This window comes from Formica exsecta, unplaced genomic scaffold (genome assembly GCF_003651465.1).
Source record: "Formica exsecta isolate Colony F162 unplaced genomic scaffold, ASM365146v1 scaffold247, whole genome shotgun sequence".
Classification (NCBI taxonomy): domain Eukaryota; kingdom Metazoa; phylum Arthropoda; class Insecta; order Hymenoptera; family Formicidae; genus Formica; species Formica exsecta.
The window spans coordinates 1,724,969-1,746,707 of NW_021849743.1; the positions used below are offsets into that span (position 1 = coordinate 1,724,969).

The 21,739-nt window shown below is 39.9% G+C and overlaps 1 long non-coding RNA gene across 1 annotated transcript in view; it reads right to left on the minus strand.

Moving 5' to 3' along the window:
* The window catches only part of LOC115236234, a 34,560-nt gene extending 18,743 nt beyond the window's left edge, over positions 1 to 15,817 (minus strand). Inside the window, exon 1 of the long non-coding RNA XR_003884156.1 lies at positions 14,961 to 15,817. This is a non-coding gene — a long non-coding RNA (uncharacterized LOC115236234). The remainder of the gene's footprint in view (positions 1 to 14,960) is intronic.
* Between the last annotated feature and the right edge of the window lie 5,922 nt (positions 15,818 to 21,739).

The window sequence follows — 21,739 nt, forward strand, 5'->3', positions numbered from 1 at the left end:
ATAATGAAGTAATTGTAATAGTTTTTAATGGAATGAGAAAGCGTACTAATTCGATGGACCATTATTGTTCAGCAACATTCAAATACTATGTCGTTTGCTCAGTCGGAGAATCGTATAATGTGACTTTTAATGGCTTTTATTAATTAATTTATTAATCTTACTTCTTGACTTATTCCACGATCGAAGGAAAAAGGCACGCTTGCATACTTTATATGCAGTTCTCGTTTCGGGAAGTCAGTTCGGTAAACTCAATTCCAGTCCACAAATCGTGGTCACAGAAAGGATATAAGCCAATTTCAGTTCAAGGAACAGATTCTAATTCTACTTTTAGTTGCACCTTCAATCTTGTTTCAAGCGTTAATTCCAGTTCTAAGAAAGGACGAATTCTAATTCGAGAAGTTACAACGAGCGTGAGTTTTTCGCGGTCCTACAGGCTGTACAGCTTGTTAGCCAACAGTGAATTTCGCTACAAATTCTTGTCAGCAGTTTGTAAACTTCAACAACTTCTTTGTAGTATCTACTGCATAGGGTCGGATTCCTCGTATTTCATCGAAATGGGTCCTCTATTTTCGCGAATTCTGTTTTCGCGTATTTCTGTTTCTGCGCGTTTTTATTATTTGTTTAAATATTCTTTTTAATAGCTAGATAAAATCATAATATATAAAAAATGTATGTATGACATTTTTAGAAAAATTGATTATTTCGTTTAATATAATAATCACTTTTATTTCTCATGAGATGTGTATCGCAAGTATTAAATTGACACAACGATTTTTCTACAAAAATAACATATATGTACAAATAAAGAACAGGTGAAATTTTTAGAGTACTTTTCTTTATGTAGAAATAAATTAAATAATGGTGCTTTAATGCACTACGGAACCTAGATGCAAAATATCGTATTACGTTTACCCATTAAACAACGTTCCTCGTAAACAGGAGTGCACAAAGGATTAAGACGTTTAGAGCTTCGCTAGAAGACTGGATGAGCGCTTAATAATAAAACTTATTAAGTAATTTTAATCTTAAGCCGTACAAAAAGTTTTAATTGCACGAAGGTACGAGAATATAGTTACGTGAATTGAAATGAAAGTATATTTTGTGGATTTCATATTTATTACGAATGAAACTTTGCAGGGAGAGAGAAAGAATGAGAAAATTTAATTTTTAATTCCTGTTATACTAAAGTTTAGGAAATAAAAGCACCACGTGCGCGCGTAGCGTAGTTTTCGCGGGGAAAAAAAATTATGACAAGCCCTTTAAAAGTTTGTTAAAATGCATTCAAATTGAAATCTGTTTATCACATTCCATTCTTATTTGCATTACTTATTCGAAAGTAGCTTACATTCTAGTCCTTAGAGCAGTTCAATGCCGAGGTTATTGATTTCGTACGTCAAGACACAGTGAAAACGATCATTTTCGAGTATATAAGCGCGCATTCTATATCCCTTTTCTTTCTCCTCTGTCCCTTTACTCAAACTCTCAAGATACGAAAGTAGACTCCGAACACAACCGCGGTAAAAGGATAGGCAACGACGCGCAATTGCGGCACGAAAGAAAGCACGGCGTTATCGCCAAGGGCGTCGAGTAAGGGAATATCGGCCGATAGGGTTACATCCAGGATCGGATCTGGCACGAACCCGATAAAACGCCCACTCTTCTCCGGTTCCCGGCTCTTAAGAAAATCCCGCTTTTCCCGCAGAATGCAAATCGAGCATACCAAGGACAAAATGGAAAATAGCAAAATTGTGCTTTTTTTTTTTAACGATCAGCGAGTGCCATAAATTTCGATTAGCTTTTGATAATACATTCGAGATATCTATATATCAGGTGATTGCATAAGTTCGTGCCCGATTTAAATATAAACTTCAATAGATTATATTTTAGAGATAACATTTTTATTAATCAATTATATAGTCTCCATTCTTTTCTACAATGGTTTTCCAACGATCTACAAGCTTGTCGATTCCATTTTTGAAGAAAGAACTTGGTTTTTCTTGAAAAAAGTTTGTAAGGTGGTTTTCAACAGCTTCCTCGGAATTGAGATTCTTGCCATTTAAACTATTCTGCAAAGACCGGAACAGATAAAAATCTGAAGGCGCAATATCTGGAGAATATGGCAGGTGCTGCAGAATTTCCCATTGCAACTCCTGCAATTTTCATGCAGTAACTTAATGCCATCTATGAAAATCGGGCACGAACTTATGCAATCATCCAATATAATCCCATTTGAGAACAATATTTTATTTGTAGTCGAAGGGCTTTCAGATACATAGATCTGAGTACGCTCTCTTTCGAATGTGCAATATTCTCGTGGCACATAAATGCATTTCTGCGCGCGCACACGCGCGTGAATCATGCGTACATCGCGTTACGCAACGCGTAATCGCGAACGAGTCGTGATACGTGTACAACGGACATTTACAGAGATACGCATCGTGCGTGTGTACCTTGTATGTGTGTGGATGCCATTTACTTCCTCATGCGACACGCACTCGTCGCTGCCACACGCGCGCAGAAGCAAATCTCCTCGCCCACGTATCGTTACATTTTTCCCTTCTTTTGTGCGTTACACTCGCCGTGAATCCCCCAACGAGAGGGAATATCCGACTCGTCAAGGACACGCTTATACGACGAGTGCTTAAACGCACGCGGTGTACACGGCGCGAATGAGAAGAATTTTAATGAATTCCTATTCTCCAAACTTCGTTGCGTCGCTGAAAGAGTAGCAAAGGGAAAAAATGGAAGGAGCCGAGATGAATGGAATCGTTTCTGAGCGATGAATGGAACGACGATTACACCGATACTGTCGGTGCGTTAATATCCGCGACCCCGAGGAACGTTAATCCCTTCAATCGGATCGCATAATCGCGCGATTGTTGATTCACTTAAAGCAGTGGAACTTGAATTCTCAGGAAGCACCGCGACAATCTCCGTTTCACCAATCGAATACAGAAATGCTAAATACTTATCTCGGGAATTATTTTACTGCGTTTGTAAGATGGTCCAAATATTTCAATGTGAATATGCCAAAATTCGTAATACATATTATATACAGAGACAGATATATACACACACATACATTCTCTCAAATACGTCAAAATTTATCTAAAAAGTAACTTTCTCCCCCGTCGATTTCATCGCGAAAGAGAGATGATTCGTTTCGTAAAACGCACGATTCTATCGATCCCGTACGATCGATTCGTCGTCCAGGAAGCGCGCTAAAATACACCACGGTGAACGAGAGGACGACAATGGGCGTAAACGGACGAATCGTAACGAGAGCGATCGGGCGAAAGAACATAATGCGAGCTCTGTGTTACCGTGACGAGAGCGATTCCTTCTCGTTACGCTCATGGACCCCCGTGAATCACTCGACGCGCGAGAAACGGCGAATAAGCGGCGCCGATAGACAAGAGCGTTAGTCACGAGGATCGTTAGTCACTCGACGGGAGCTTGCCTCATGCCTCTTGCTGCCTCACCTCCTCCTTTCCCCCCTCGTCCCCCTCGCTTAGAAACATCGGCGCTTTCATTTCTCTCGGAGGGACGAAGAATGCTTGGTCTAGGAGGCTGGACACATATTGGTTCAATTGGATACAAGACAATCGCCATTAAAATATTACGTTAATGCCATTGCTCTGTCGAGACATTTAGCGTATATATGTCACTAAATTATTTAAATTTGAAGCTTTTTCTCGAAACCTAGATTTTTATGTAAATCAGTGTAAAGATATTAAAGGTACACTGCGATATCGAGGATGCTGGGGATTATAATCGTATCAATTATGAATTAATAATGAAATAAATTAGTTGGAGCTACTTGAAGAACTTATATATTATGAGATTTACTTGAAGTAAAAACTCATATCTATGGGATTTTTTTATAAAACTCAATTATCAAAAAATATTTATACTTGATATAAAGTATATTACTATTATCAAATATTTTTTCAAGTATGCTAATCACAAGAGTATATCATAATGAGAATATATGGTAATGAGACGTTGTCCATCCCACATGCAATTTATAAAAAAATTCAACCAGTCGCCTGGCTTTTTGTGAACGACAGCTTTAATAAAATAATGCGAGCCGAATCGATGTGTATTTTGAGTAAAATGTCAAGGTTTCATATTATCGACTGCAATAAACCTGTGCTTTATACTGGAACCGGTATTCTAACGTAATCTAGTCTATTTTACTACGGTCACACACGCGAATATATATTAATCCGATTGTATTGCATGGGTTAATCGAGAATTTATTAGTTTTACGCCTGAAAAAACCGATGAGAGAATTAAAGTTAATTAATTATCAAATTATTGATTATTAATCAACGATTATTAATTATAAAATGGTTATGGGCTGTAAAATAATTGCAATTTGTTACCGAGAAAAAAAATATACTATTACATAATATATATGTATATAATTTAATTGCAGGAAAAAACCTTTTTCGCGTCGATTTTTACATCTTCATCTCTCTATGAAATACATTTCCTGCGACCTCGTATCATTCTCGACGCTTCGTACGTGGGTAGATCTCCATCTCGAATTTGTCCGACGAGAACTAGGCGCGACCTCCTTTATGAATCATCGTTAAGTGAATCGAAAGGGATACAGCTCTCCGCAGGAGGAAACGAGCGAAGACGTGAACAGATAGTAGCTTTATTCCGTTCCGCGAGCCATATCGTGAGAATAGGCATTACGTAAGGCGTCATTGCAAGCGAGGCTCGGCGGCTGTCATAGCACAATCGAGCGCGAGGTCTACTAAAGCGTATCAATTAACATGACAATTTCACATCGGTGGTTATATAATTGTTTAAACCAATCAATAAATATATAATAATATATAAATCATCAATTTTTACTAAGCGTCTGCAGGTTCTCTACATTTCATACATATGAGAAGGTCTCTCCCTCTTCCTCTCTCTTTTATAGATCGAAATTTAAATAATTTCATTAACAAAAATGTCAAAGTACGAATAGCATCGAAAATCGTATGATTTCAATTTACCTTGAACTTTGTAGTCTAATGTGCATGACCTATTAAGAATTAGTCGCAATTTTATCGCTACTTCACTAGACAAAAACTCCCGGCCATTAAGAATACCATGTAACGAATACGGGGGCCTGGCACGCGGGGGAGGTGGGAGCAGGTGAAACAATTTTAGAACAATGCTTGTTTCGCATCGGTGCGTGCGCGACGAACAAAAGAGACTGACACGGAGACGGAGGCGGGATAGTAGACGGGGGTAGGAGAGGGGAAGGGAGGGGAAAGGGGAAAGACAGAGGGGGAAGGGAGAGACGGAAAAGAGGTACGGACACAAACGGCCGGCGTTGAGGGGAAGGGAAAACGAGAGGCGAGTAAACAGGATGATTGAGAATCGTCAGAGGAACCGAGACACATTTCAGTCGAGTTCCTTCTTCGGCAACTCTGGCCCCCTTCCACGTTTTGTTTTCCTCGGTGTTTTCCCTTCCTTTCGGTCTGTGCGGCCTGCTTGTGTGTACATATCGTTAACACTCTCCCCCTCTCGCCCCCGTCCCCCGATCCACGACCAATCTGCTTCAACTGCGCACCTTGTAACTCGGTACACTCCTCTTCCTGTCACTCTCTCTTTCTTTCTCCCTCTTCACGAATTAGTCTCCCGAGTTCCTTTTTGTACCCTGCCCGCTCCCCCTCACGCTTCCACGTGTCTTCGTCCCCCGCGTTTCATGCATAACGTAAGCTTATCCGTTGCCTTTGTGCCAACCACATAAAAATGGAATATCTCACACTAGCTACAAACTCGACCAATCTAAGTGTCGACTGTTTTTGTCTCTCTCTCTCTCTCTCTCTCTCTCTCTCTCTCTCTCTCTCTTGTCGCTCTTTATCGGCGTTAACGAGACAGACAATCCGAGCTATCTTGGAAACGTCCGCGAACCGTCTATTCTTAAACAATATAAGCATTATTGCGTCATTACGATGAAACGGGTGCAGTCTCGTCGCTTCGCAATTCACGGTACGCTGTGTTTTTATAACGAGAGTGCATACACGCTGTGGGTGCGGTTGTAGCTTATGGCGTGTGTGTCGCTTTAGTAATCGAAGTACGAGTGTTACGCTCGGTCCTCTCTCCTTTCGCAAAAAAATCTTTGTTACGCGAGAGCGAGACTCTATCAAGGGCCGCGTCGTTACAGCATTTTTATGGGCCGTGTCCTTTTCCAACCCTCTCTCCCCCCCTTCCCCCCGCGCCTGATGAGACCGAGATGAGTAGGTAGATGCGGATTCATTCCACCGGGCTCGTTTAGATAGGGCTCCTCCCCCGATTCAGATACATCGAAATTGCGCGAACCGACGAACATAACCGCGGCAGTAAAACCTTCATCGTGCGCTTCCTTTCCCGCACCTTCTTATGCTATTCCTTACTTTCTTTTCCTTTTCTCTCTCTCTCTCTCTTTCTTCTTCTCGTGTATTCACTCGATCGTTAGCGGAGCGCCTTTACTCTACCCGCTGTCTGCTCCCTCGCGATATCCTTCGCTCCACTTTGCTTCCTTGTCCCTCCAGCATCACGGAGAGAGAATCCCCCCTCATCCCGGACTTATACTTTTTCTTTTTCGCGGCTTCGAATATCCTCGAGGAATGCTCGCCGCCCCTCATACGCGAGATGCTCGGGATCGTCTGTCATATCCGGAGTGACTTCCGCGAGCTTTTCTTGTCTGTATTTCTATCGTAATACTTTGTGTAATCGCAGTTTCTTTAGTCAAGAGAGTACAATCAATTTTTTCTCAACACACGCATAAATATATGTAGCGTTAAGCGTTCGTAATTTTCGAGAAATTAACGCGGTCGAATATAAAGAACTATCTTGACGCGAGCTAGAGATTTAGAAAGAAAATTTTAACAATTAATTTTTCAATACAGGATAAAGATCTTTAAATGTCTCGTATTATTTAAACGCCTGCTTTCTCCGATTTTATGTCTCAGATGTGTCCGTAAAGTTTTAGCGAAATTCCGAGGGAATCTGCTTCGCTATCGATATCTCCTTCTAAAGCGCGATGGTGTGCACTGCCGCCTTAATCCTAAAGGGAGGTATACGTATTATAATATGTATATCCCCGTGGACCAGTAAAACGCATATTTGTCCCGCGGTACATAACTCTCATAATACTCGTCTCGACAGTCTAATCATGTTATATACAGTGTCCCGTAACTGCTGGTACAACCGGGAAGATAATGATATTACATGAAAAAATTAGTCAAAAATGTAGAATAAAATTGTTTCGTACGGGGGGGCTTTATATTCGAGAAAATTAGCTTTAAAAATGGGAAAATGCTTTCTTTAAGCTTAATGACAATCTAATAATCTTTTGTTATACATTATCGAATTTATATTTTTATGTAATTAATTTTCAATGCAAAGAGAACATTGTACAATATTTAAATAAATATCGTGTTTGTTTAAAATAAGAGAATTTAATTTTTTTTATTTCACAAAGATCGTATTTTATTGCGCGTATATATTTTCTTGCGCTTCTTAGTGCACATCTTAAGGCTCAAATATACACGAAGATCAGAAAGTCAGATCAACTCTGTACGGGGCGGATGTGGTGGAGTCTCGGGTTTCAACTCCTGGACGCGCGTACTGCGGTCTTGCTTTCGTAACGTGTGGGCGAGGATTGTCATAAAGGCCGCAATATGAGGCGGCGAGAGATTTAGCAATGTTACCCACAGACTTACAACAATTTCTCTTCTACGTTGCATGTTACGCTCCTTATTTGTTCTACAATTCTTATTCGAATAATAAAAAAACATCCTACATTTTCTTATAAAAATACTCAACGATACTCTCGCCAAATATAAATATGATTAACGATCTCTAAAGTACATCTATATATCACAGATCTATAAAATACTATAAGAGGATTTGCGCATCGATTTGTTATCCCGAGCAACACCTCACCATCGACACTATCGATAAGCGTGAAAACGACTTAGATCATCGGAGTCTGATAGTTGAGGCTCGAGAAATGATTGAACTATCAATCACATTCTTTCGTCATGCTTCCCTCTTATTAGCCACGCTCTCGGTTTTGCTCACGACTCCGGTCTTGCACGAACATCGCGCGAGATCGCTCCTCGGAGATTCTTCGTCGTAAAACTCTTTATTGTTCCCCGTGGTTCCTCCCATCGGAAGAAGGAAGAGCTGGGGGATTGTTCGTCTTCTTGCCGCGCGCAAGAGCCGTAAACATTATTATACCCGAGTTAATTGACATTGCATAGGCCGCCTCCGCCTCTCAAGAGGGTCACCACGCTGATGACACTGTAAACTGTCGCGGTTTAAAGGTAATTAACGCTTTTCCTCGAGGTACTTCCACGTTCTGATCTTTGCAATTGACAGAGCAGGTCCGAACGTTTCAAGGACGTTGGAGTATAGCGTTGAAGATTTCTTAAGATAGATGAGATGTATTTAATGTCACAATCGTCTGTTAACCCCGTTCGAATTTCAGTACGAATTTTCTTTTGTGTAAGTTTTAGAATTAAATTATATATTTAATAATTAAAAAATTTCAATTATCTCTCAAAATTTTAATTTCAATTATATTTATTAATTTAATACAATTTAATTACAATTTAAAGCATTTCTCAAGTTTTTAACGATATTTTTCTAAATTTTATCGCGCTTGCGACATATTTAACAAGCACGTGTTGGTTGATTGCTTTGTTCCACTTGGAACTAATGATTTACGGAAATCATAAACATTAACAGAGAGTCACGCTGTATTTACGATGATCGCGTGACTTTGCGATGCAAAATTGTATGCGTCCGTATATGTCTGTTTTTCTTTTTGTATTTAATGGGGTAGGCACAGGAGCTAGTGGCACGTGATAAGCATAACATACGACGATAACTCCTCCGTGCAATTATGTAGAACGAATGATTCACGCGCAATTAAGTTCAACCGAGTCAATCAGTCACCCGCTGGCGTCCGTCGCGTCGTAGATAGCGAGTCGATGATGCGTTCAAAACAGAAATTTGTCCGCTATCGGGAATTACAAGGGAATATACCTCTTCTCGCGGATGATAAATACAGGTTGAACTAAAGGGACAAATGAGTCAAGGAAGAGACAGAAAGAGAGAACGTGATAAAGATGGAGAGGGACGGAGAGAGCTGCATTTCTCGCCAATTCAGCGAGTTACAAGGCTGACGTCATCGGCTCGACATAATTCGATTCAATTCGCTTAATTTTGCGAAAATTGCCAATCTTCTCCGTTGAGCGTTACCGTCTAGCTCCTTCGTATCTGCTCGTCGTCTCTTGTGAATCTCCTTGCTTCCCTCTTCAACTTGTTCCCTCTTCCTCTCTCAAGAAGCATTTATCGATCACGATGTATACTGGTCTTTTCCCTTATATGAATATATTATACGGGATTCGTCTCGTTGGCTTTACAGCTTAAGCAACATCTCGATATATGCATTTAATCACATCCATTATTATATAATTCTTTTACAAAATTTTTGTAATCAATAAATGATGTCCAGAAATAGAAAACCGATCTAATATTTCAGTAATTGTGACTCAAATATATTTGAAATTATTATTCTCAAATTAAATGAATAAAAACAGAAATTCTCTCAGTATCTTCATTTACAATATATGTAGCAATTGAATTATTAAATTACCTATTATATCTAATGATGCGTGAAATATCGCATTTATTTAATTTGATCGGTAATACTCATCGATATCCATAATTATATAGACATTTTATCGTATAATATATATTATTTCGATATAATGTATATGAAATTGTATAAATCAAAGTAGCCAGTAATGTAAATTTACTGCCATCAATCTCGCGCTAACAAATGTCGCTAATAAATAAAGTGGCAAAGAAAAGCCAATAGTTCACTTGCACTTTGTGCGCGATACATCACAATTATTTGAGCTGTAAGTTGATAATGCACACAGCTTGATATTTTCCAATATATATATTTTTCCCTTCGACAACGCGCGTTATAAATTGTTAACATTCTGTCTCTTATTACTGGATCGCTTTCGCGATTGCAAATCGTGTGTGAAATTTTACCAATTTTTTAAATAAAAATGTACATAGCTGTAATTTATAAGTCTGTTTTTTTTACATATCATCTGCATTGATTGGTTGTATTTCGATATTTTCAAAGCCGAAAATAAAAATCAGATAATAAATAAATCTCCCGCAAATTCCGTATTTGGTCGATTTTGAATGCAACCGATTGGAGAAATAGTAACGCGTTACATGATAAAATCACATCCATGAATGGAACAGAAAAATTCCGATAGATCAAATGTTCTCTCTCTCTCTCTCTCTCTGATGAGACGGTTTTTTTCGTCTCTTACGGAGAATCCTTCGTGCATATTACGTTCTGGAATTCGATTCGATTCGATTAATTTCGCGTGACTCCGTCATTCGCGATAATCTCGCGCGTGCAAGTCGGGAAGGTAAAAACGTTCTAATAAAAACCGGTGAAAATTAGGCGAACGATCGGCGAATTGAAAATCGAATCGGATACTGGCGGGGCCAGTCATCGTCGTGTATACATATGTGACAATTCATGAGATAGAACCGTTAATAAGAGTCTCTTTTCATCGACTCTCGGATAGATCGAGAAAACGCAAACGATAGCGCAGGCGAGAAAAAAAGAAAGAGAGATTCAATTTAGATGGGACAATGTGTGGGTGTATGTGTGCGTGTGTATGTATGTGTTTTTTTTTCCTCTTTTTCGCAAATATCTTTTGTCGGTCTCTCGATAACGATGAAAAGAGGCACGGGCGCGCGCCTCATCGCACCGTGTTTTTCCTCTTATTCAATCTTCCAGTCGAATTGATAGGGTTCTCACGAATAATGACAAAGCGTGCTAGAGCCTGACTGCCTAGCATAATGCCTTCCCCAGCCCGATTGAGTCGCGCACGCGCGTCTACGTGCACAGTGGATAAGTCCGAGCTTACACGGATCGCAGTCTGCATATAGAAACATGTATGATTTTCTAATATTAATTAAATATCACGTTTGTGTTTAACTTTTTGATTTTAAAATTTATAAATTTTCACAAAAAAGCTCTTTAATTATATTCATATTAATAACGATACCATTAAATTTTACAAGCATGGAAGTACCTTGGTTTAATTAAAATGACTTATTATCATGATGTATCGGGAGATTTATTCAAATTGCAAATCAAAATGTCATTAAGGCAAAGAATTAAAAAAACAAAATATTTGAAAGTTGTAAATTATATTTTTCAACGTCTCCTAAAATAAAATTAAAGTACATTATTATATCAGATAAATTATTTTCTCTTTTCTCCTCAAATTTGAAACAGTCCTTGATTTAAACAGACAAAAAGAGAGAGAGAGAGAGAGAGAGAGAAAATTTAATTATTCACTAAATTAGTGTTAAACCACGAAAGTGCAATAAAAGTAATTAAAGTTACGGAAAATTTAAAGCTTTTATGCGATTCGTCGACGAACAATTTCACGGCTAATCGTTCGATTTTTGCATTCATTTGCAATGCAATAACTAATTGCGGTAGCAGATGCGAATTATTCGCTGAAACGATAGCCCGAGTAATTATACGAATAACATGAAAACGAGGCGGCTATTGTGGTTCTAATAATAAAATACGACACATTATTACTTTTCCGTTAAATTAGTGATGCTACATTAGTCAAAGGTTCTTTCCGTTTGTACACGTTTGTTGGTTTCATAATGACTTCGTCGGTTCGCACTTAAATATTCACGTACCGATATTTGCGATATCGTTATTTATCGCGCGTAAAAAGATGGTGTAATTTCCTATTCTAAAATTGATTTCTATCAAAAATTCTACATCATAAAATATATATCAGATAACTTTTGATTATTTTGTCATAATAATTTAAACATCTGAGGTGTACATTTAGGTTCTGTATTTAAACGATAGCCCGAGTAATTATACGAATAACATGAAAACGAGGCGGCTATTGTGGCTCTAATAATAAAAAATACGACACATTATTACTTTTCCGTTAAATTAGTGATGCTACATTAGTCAAAGGTTCTTTCCGTTTGTACACGTTTGTTGGTTTCATAATGACTTCGTCGGTTCGCACTTAAATATTCACGTACCGATATTTGCGATATCGTTATTTATCGCGCGTAAAAAGATGGTGTAATTTCCTATTCTAAAATTGATTTCTATCAAAAATTCTACATCATAAAATATATATCAGATAACTTTTGATTATTTTGTCATAATAATTTAAACATCTGAGGTGTACATTTAGGTTCTGTATTTAATTTAGGCGATTTTTGCAGGTTCGATTTGATAAGAGAACATCGAAAATACTTATATAAATCTTTACATAACAGAGAAGAGTAAACATCTAGTACACATAAAACCACAATTTTGCGGTTTACGACCGACGGTTATGATCCATGCATTAATTATCATTGAATTTAACGATCGCACACTTTCGATGATCTTTAATTAATTGTCGGCATTACGATATTTTTTCACTAAAATTTAAGAGATATTAATAAATCGAAGACTCTTAGAAAAACTACTATCGGAATAAGAATGTAAATCTAGTTGATCAAGTTATCGTGTGATACGAGCGGTCTGTACGTTGGGATTATGGTCGACCGCTCAACTATATCATATTCGCAATGTGTGTTTACGTACACTCTATACATACAGTGACTCAGACTTGCGTCATCAAGTCACAGCACAAGCTGCAGAACAGGCGTTTGTAATAAAATACAAATATACACACATAGTTGAGATTATCACCTTTATCAAAATGTAGGTAATAAAACTCGATGTTGTTATCAAGCACAACTCTAAAATAAATATACAGATATATAAATATATATTAAGAAACATTTTTATGATTCTGCATGTTTATAGAAATATGACGAGCAAATGTCTTCAATTTATATTACGTTTTTTTTTTTATACCATTTAATAATTAGAGATATAATCATAATTAGCAAATATATATATGAGTAATTTCGCTTTCTCATTCGAAACACGCTGTCGCGAAACACGTTCGTCCCAACTCGCGAGTCGCGTGAGAGAAAGAGAGAGAAAGAGAGAGAGAGAGAGAGAGGGAGAGAGCTGCGCAATAATCGCTGTTCCTTCCTCGAAACTGTAAAAAGAAATCGATTTGCTCGCGAGCGGTGGCGCGGCGTCGATACAATTTCCCGTGGGGTGCTGTCGTTTCTCGTTTCTGCAGCCCTGCAGCAACGGCCGGCTGGTCGTATAACTCGTGGACCGACCGCGTTGGAGGAAGTTCAGAGAGGAAGGGGGAGCGGATTCGAATTCCTGCCACATTTCGCGCACGCAGCTGATAGCGCGGCCGCGCCACGCGAAATAACCCTCAGCATAGCATCGAGAGATCGATCTTGGGCCTCCCCCTCCTACCCCCCTCCCCCCGCGCGCGCCACGACCATCTTCTCTCCCACCCCATTTTGAGAGATATCTCGGGGAATTATTATTTTACGAACGGTTGCGCGCGCGTATTCTGTAAAATAATCCCAATGGCGAGAGATCGATTCTCCCCGCAGGTATTCTTACTCGAAAGATGGAACCTCGAGAGATTTATTTATTTATTTATTTATTTTTTTCTATCTTTTCCCTTCAACAATCGGTACGGTTTCGTGTGAGGGCGATAATCGCGTTACGCTCGGGCCGAAGAAACGTTCGCGTTCAATTTGCATAGAAAGGTGGCGCGTTTATTTACTTTATTATCGCGGTTGTGAAATTTAATTGTAAATTCGCTAGAATTTTATGCGGAAAGGGCCCCGGCCCTGTGGTGCGCGCGGCGGGGAAAAAGTTTTTAATCTTGCAGCCTGAGTTTAACGGAGATATTTATGCACGTTGTACACCCCGGAAAGTTACGCCGGCATAAACAACGCTGATAAAGGTAGTACGCAGCTTTTACACTGGATTTTAATCTTCAGCATGCATCGTGCTTAGAATGTAATTTCCCGCAAATAACGTTTTTTCACTCAATAATTCATGCAGCCGTGATACTCTTTTCGTGATACAACGACGGAAGAGTTCATGCGCCGTGCACGGTCGGCTATAATTAAGATTTAACCGGAGAAAGGATAACAAATTTTTCGTACGTTTAAAGATTATAATGTATATATCTTTATGTGCAAGTATTTTTAATGTATGTTGTGTGCGTTTATCGGTGCATTATAATTTACATATTGCGGCGCTAATTAATAATTAATGGCGTAACACGCATATTCTTCATGAGGAATGTGCCACAGTACACCGGTACGTTAATTAGGCTCCCCTATCTGACATTTGCGCACTTGTACACGCGGTGTATATTGTGTATAGTTTCTGGTGTTGTGCAGATATATCTCTTCTTTTCAGATGTAACGTCGCGCGCGCGCGAAATGTTAATTTGCATTAATTCGAAGTTGCCAGTTTGCCAAGCGCACCACTTTCAACGCGCCTTAAATCTTCTTTTCTCTTTCTTTTTTTCCGGAAGCAAATTCAATTTAATTCGCAAACCGCATTGCCTTCCATCTTCATGCAAATCTTTCCCAAAATGCCCTTTCGCGTTCCCAGCATCCGAATCACCGTTGCATAGCAACATACGCCTTTTGCATTCGCCCGAATTCAAATTTCCGAATACGTCGAAATATATACAGGAAGCGGTGTAGATATGGCGATATTTCGTACAGGCGTATTTCGATTAAATAAAACTGACAACTTCCCTGTTTAAATATTATTATTGGAACACATGTTTGATTTATAATAAACAGAAAGAATTTATATTGGCCGAGGACACGTGTTTATATAATCCATTTATTTGAATTTCGTTAAACACTATACGCAATATGCAAGGTTACCTGCCATCGGAACGTATAATCAGCTGAATTTATTAAAAGTTAGAGACGATCTAGGGAGATAACGGTAACCATGGTGCTCGCCTACTTACCTTTTCGGGTCGAGGCTGATCGATAGACGCTTCCTCCTCGGCTGAAAACACTGCGACGCTTCCGACGCGGATGAAATTTCGGTTCTCGCTTGAATTTCCTCCGTCACTCGGGATAGATTCATCGTTTTGCCGGTGACAGAACTATACATCGACGTGCGAAAAACTGCGTAAACGAATATCGAATGTGCGCGATGTTTTCGACGTATTCGAGATATTCGAGGAAAAGCCGCCACTGTGCACGCTTTTGTAAATAATTACATTTGTAATGGCAGGGATTGACGTTACACTTCCGTTAATACCGGATGACGCGGAATGGAAGGAACGAGGCTGCGTAATAATTGCGGTCGCGAATCGAAATGAGCACGGAATTGTTGGGGAGGACATGGATGAGTTTGAAATTTTTAAAGAAAAAGTTGCGATTATATATAAATTCCCCCTCCGATAAACTTGTGTATTTTAAATGTCAAAGAACACTAGACAGAACAAAAGTATGATTGTGGTTTTAATACGAGGTAGTTATACCTATGTACGGTAATGTTGAATAAATATCGCCATTGTTATAGTTATCACAGCTATTGTCTGTAAATTTCCGTAAACTTTCTTCTGTAACTTGTAAAATAAGGCACTTTCCGACTTCAAAGGACATTTGCGTCTAAAAGTAATTCAGTAAATTTGTTTCTCTATTGGCTCTCGTCGCGAGTTTCAATAACTGTGTCTCTTCAAGTGCTTTCCTTACTTGATAATAAAGACCTCAAAGAGAAGCATAGTCGTTTGTTACACGACAATGATAAATCCAGAACAAGGACAAACCTATTCTGCTATTCTGTAGTTTCGCGAACGTCATACATTTGTACACGTAAAAAAAAAAAAAAAAAAAAAAAAATTTTTTTTCCTTCTTTTTTTCCCCCCATTTTTTTTCCTACTCTACTTCCTGCAACTCTCGGGATACGATGTTACTCGTTATCGAGGCGTTGATATTGCGGCCGTTATTGGAAAAGTTGTACCGTCAAAAGAAAACCTTTGGATAAAAAAATATTCAAGAAAACTGATGAGAGAGTTAAGAGTAGCGTGCGCGAATATTCGAGATGAAAGCAATGAAGCTTCTCAGACACGTCGGTCTCTAAATAAATATCATTGATTTTATAACTCTCGAATTTACGATCACTCGTCACGTGCACTGTAATTTTACTTCAACTTTGCTCCGATATCCAACTTCCACTACTATTCAATATGAAATGCCGCGAAGATGCAAGAACATACGCGTCGAATGTGTCTAATCCCCGGCGGGTTTCGCGTACAATTACGGGCACGCATCGCGACATCGACGCGGGATACGCGCTAATTCCGCGGGTTATTGTGAATTTACGAGGCCGCGCGCGCCGAGAGATTTCCAAGTTTTGCCGATGCAACAAGTAAACGCGTCGGCAACGGCGACGTTTACATCGCTTTACATCGCCACCGAGAGTGCCTGCGAAGAGAGGGAGAGAATTTTTGAAAGCGCGAACGTCAAAGGGATTACGACGCGGTGATTCGATAATGCGAGAGAGATAAATGAGAAAGGTCGCGGATAATTATATGTGCCGCGGGTTACGAAACATTGCGTCACGATGATTCATTCGCAGGAACGGCATTTTCCACCCGCCGTTGGGAAATCTTGCTTAATTTCCGCAACACAGAGCTCGATTGTTTAAGCGAGTCGCGAGCGTTAGGCTCCTAATCACTATTCATTAGTTCTCTTCAAGTACTTCTTCCCCAGTTTCATGTTTCATTACGTTAATTACGAATCCGTGATTTGGCATGCGAAGCGAGACTCGAGCGATACACAAAAGCATATATTAACATGTTAAATAATTCAATTGTACAAGGAATTCAACAAGGTCGAAACGTGACAATTTAATTGCAGTCCGTCAATGTTTAATTAATTAAGTCATTATTATGCACGTTTTAATCTTTACAAGAATTTCACGATTCGAGAGATAGATATTAATCTACGTCATAAAAGCTTCAGCACGAAGAGCGAGAGAGTCGCGTTATCAATGAATATACTCGTCATATACCGGATATATTTGTTCACACTGATATCTGGGAGAAACGTCATCCCGGGAATAGAGGGGCGAGGACAGGAGGGGATGAGAGTCAAGCTGATATATCGATCCGCGCGGAGCCCTCCTCTTTTTCAAACACCTTTTTTAGCGGGAACAAAGCATTTTCAAACTTCGACTCCAAAGTCACCGGTCGACCCATTCTCTCTCGCGAAACCAATTTCCCAGGCAACCTCTCTTTCTCGCGATGACGTTTTACATGTACGAATACAAAAGAAGAAAAAAAAAAAAAAGCGAAAGCATTGACGGGACGCGAAATGACGCGTTGACATCTAGATTGATTACGTTAATCGGCAGAATGATTAATTGCAGCCAAAGAACATTCGGGAAAGATCGAGCGCGTTTGCGGGATATGTTTCTGTACGACGTGTAGGTAGGTCTTCTCGTCTATACAACTCGCCGGTTCGATCAAGGACGATTGACAATTATTGTTGGCTTCGTCAGAAATCAAATTTGAGGACGTGTCACTCTAATACGTCGACGGGATTTTTCCGCTTTTTCGAACGCGATCTATCGTCCGCGGCAAATCTTATTGATCAACGACGTGACGGATGTCCCCGTCAACGGCATCTAATATCAGTATCGAATATATATTTAGTATTTTGAGCGATGTCAACCGAGCCGCATTACGTTAATCACTTCGACGGACCCAAATATTTCCATATTTTCACTACATGCATCGGAATAAAGCTATAGCGCGTCTTTCAGTATAAAATATTCTAGTACGGAGATAATAATAATAGACGCATTCAAAATTTAATTAAACGTATTGTACTATCAATCATTAATCATATATATTATTAATTATATATAATCATTTGACGATATTTAAATTTTTAAAATTTTTCTTCATCTGAAATTTTATTAAATATTTATACGAGAAAAAAAAAAGAGAGAAATAAGCAGTGCTCTTTGTAATTAACAGAAAATGTATGTATAAAATGTTTTGATCCATCGTTAAATATTAATGAATATATATACTTGATATATTGCATTTTAATATAAATTTAATGATAAATGATATATCAATTTACGTATGTTTCGCCGTGTTGCGCGCAATTTCTCTCCTCGCTTGCTGTCACAAAAGATCTCACATCACTCCGCGTTATGTTATACGTCAAAAGTACGGACACCCATCGTCGACCGCGAATGGACTCGCTGAAACTTCTCAACGGTCTTATAACTCTTCCCGCGAGCGCACGATGCCCTCCGCAACCTTTAATATAATCCAGCTCCGGGTTCGAGAACACCGAGTTCAGACTGAACTTTGCCTCGCTAGTTTAAGCTCAATCACGTATCCACTCTCAAGTATGACGAGAATAATATTTCGATTGGTGATAACATGACAATCTCAAATCTCTGAATTTGCGAAGATAAAATATATATAGCATAAGATCATTCTCTGACGTATACACGCAATTTTTAAAATAATTAATAAGTCAAGATTTTCTCAGGGGCAAAAGTTTTCCAACGTACCCGTTCGTTCTCCAGACAATGTCAGCGACGAATTGAATGACTTTAAAATGTCGCTTGCAAAATCAATAATTTATCTAACTTTTTGAAATTTGCTGCTGTCGTTATTTATTATCGTCAGTGACAGTTTTCAAGAGATATAGGAGTCTAATTTCGTTAAAAACGAGACACATCCCTAGATATGCATTACATCTGTCAAAGTTTTTTAGGATAGTATAAAATATATTGATATATATATATATATATCTTCACAGAATTACGCACTTAACATAGATACCGCGATAGAACGCAGCCTATCTGAAGCGTTTAGTTACGAAAGTATACTTGAAAATTAAGAGAGTTGAGTCTGATTTTTCCAGACGGTTATAAATTAAGGGTCAAATTGAAAAACAAGACTAAAGAAATTTACATCGTGTACAAAAAAAGATAATTGTCACCTAGCCTCGTTTTTTTTCGAACATTCAAGATCTTTGTTAACTCCGCGCAGAGTAATCGCAGCTGGCTGCGAATGAGCGAAGCGTCACACGAAGCGGAACTTGCGGGATAGCCTGTCATATGACCGAGCGCGAAAGAATTCTATTCTCAAAAGAAGCGGGCACAGTGTCGCGAGCTGACAAATGACGAAATGACCGCGAACGACACGACGACAGAACTCGCGACGGAGGAAGGAACGCGTGACGGAAGTGACGCGTCGCGCTACCGGAAGGCCCCGGACAAAAGATCCCGGTGCCCTTGGTGTCCGTCCGAAAGCAACGACGACGACAACGATCAGAGGGGCATCCTCCATCTGTCTGTTGTCAGATCCTCCACGATGTCGACGTCCGACACCTCCGCGTTTCCCTTTCCCCGGGTCGAAACGGGTCGAAGACGCGGCGGACCGGCTCACTTTTCGCGTCGCACTCGCGTCGAATCCAACAAGTTAAAGCGCTCCTGACGTCAGACCGTGTGTCCCGACCTGCGGGTCATCACAACCCCCGGATCGTTTCTGGATTTTCTTTCCCTCTCTTCTTTTTTTTTTTCTTTTTTTTAATGACAAACGAAGCGTAGAGACGTGACGGAAACACAATGACGTATCGATACGCGCAACGCGACTTACGTACGTACGTAAGTCGTCCTGAGGTCGTCCTCAGGACTCGGGAAGAGAGAGATCTCCCGAGTGGGATGGCAGTTTAAATGCAACTATGCTTTCTCGGGTTTGGGTTGAGCGCGCAGGGTCTGAGTCGGCCGTGTTCGGTGGCGTTCGGCCGTGGTCGGATCTCGTCGATATGCCCATAGACACAGTGTATATGTCTATGGATATGCCGTGCCATGCTATGCTATGCTATGCCTGTGCCTGGTTGCTTCTCTCTCTCTCTCTCTCTCTCTCTCTCTCTCTCTCTCTTTCCCCCTTTCTTCTCTCTCTTTGTCTCTTTCCATTCGCATCCTCCCTCATACGCGGCCTCCTTGTTCCTCCTCCATCTTCATCTCTTCACGTGACTTCTTTGTCCCCTCTTCTTCTCCTTCCCACGTAACCATCCCCTCTCTGTCTCTCCTTCGTTCTGTGGCTCTCCCTTTCTCCTTCCTGATATTTTCCCTCTCGCTTCCGACAATGGCTCTCGGGCCGGCGACGATGCCGATGTGTTGGTCGGAGTATGCTAGTAGTAGTGACGGTCGTGGTGGGAAAGTGCGGGGGTGGTAGTAGGTGGCGGACCGGTGAGACGAGAGGGCAAGGAATGACGGTAGTAGAATGTAGTGGATGGCGGCGCGGGAACAGGAGGCCGCCGAGAGTGGGAGGGGGGTGGGGAGAGGGGGAACAGACGGAAAAGAGGGGTGGGAGAGAGGACAGAGCTTGCGACAGAGACGGTCATATGGCGCCCGAGTCAGAACGGGAATGTCTTATGTCATTCTCCTCTCGGCGATAGTCTAACGGGTGTCGCGTGGCGCACGCTGGCGCGTCAAGTTGTTATAACGAGGGATACAATTGAAAAAATTTTCCCGAGTTTTCCTTCGAGTTTTTTTTTTCAACGAGCAAACTCTCCTCGCCCGACCAAGATCGCGAGAGATAAGGTACTAAATGTAATTACAACATCTCGCGCGGCGAGCGCACGCGAAAAAAAGGCGAGATAAAGCGGCCGATGTGTATGTACACGCTAATGAAAAGAATTACATTTCGTTCTCCTTTAAATTCAGTAAACTTATTATGATAATTCGAGTAATGTATTGGGGCGCTGATATTGTCGAATAACAATCTTTCCCATCCATTACGACTATAATTCACAAAAGTTTCTCGAAATTCTCTCTCTTTTGGCTTGTCTCCTGTGTGTGATATTATTCCCAGATTCTCTTTTCAATTTCCCCAGGCTTTCTCGGTTTCCCAGACGTCTGACAACACCGATTTTGTTTCGTCGTATCACTACCCTCGGCTCGAGAAAATTCTTTTCTTCCGTTTGTCGACTGTCTTTATAATACTATTCTCTCCCCCTTCCGACAAAGAGTCTGATGCCTATTCATTCGTCGGAGATTTGAAAACCGATGTTATTAAAATTCAACATCCGCCGAGGACTACGGTAACTATCGATTATTCAGTTGTTTGTAGGAAACGGAAGATGTTTGCGGAAAAAAAAAAATGGAATTAAAAGTCAATGCGGGATGGGACGAAAGAGGGACACAGAGGGTATAGTACCCTGAGAATTTCCGAGTCGTATAATGTGCGCTTGTAATGCCAGGCCCTTTTGAATTTGACAAGTTACGTCAGAGATATTATATCATCCCTATCAACTAAACGTTAACTAAAACGCATGCTGTTGTAATGCCAGGCCCTTTTGAATTTGACAAGTTACGTCAGAGATATTATACCACCCCTATCAACTAAACGTTAACTACATTACATCTGACAGGTATTCTTTCTCTCGCTTTTCTCGCGTGAAAATATTGCGACTAAAAATTCTATGCAATTTAGAGAAGCTCCAAGTTACTATTTTCTCGTTCCAGCGAGTTATTATCTTCGTTGCAGTATAAAATTTCGCTTTCCTGGCGTGAAAATATCAAATAGTATTTTGCATACTGAACATTATGTAAATTTAAGAAAGAGGAGAGGGGATAAGAAAGAATAATATTAAATATTTAGACTATACTACTAAGATGTAAGTTTTCCTCTAGAATATAAAAGATAAATCGAGATATATGATCTCTATGATATCTTTCAGAGAGACATAAGAATTCGTA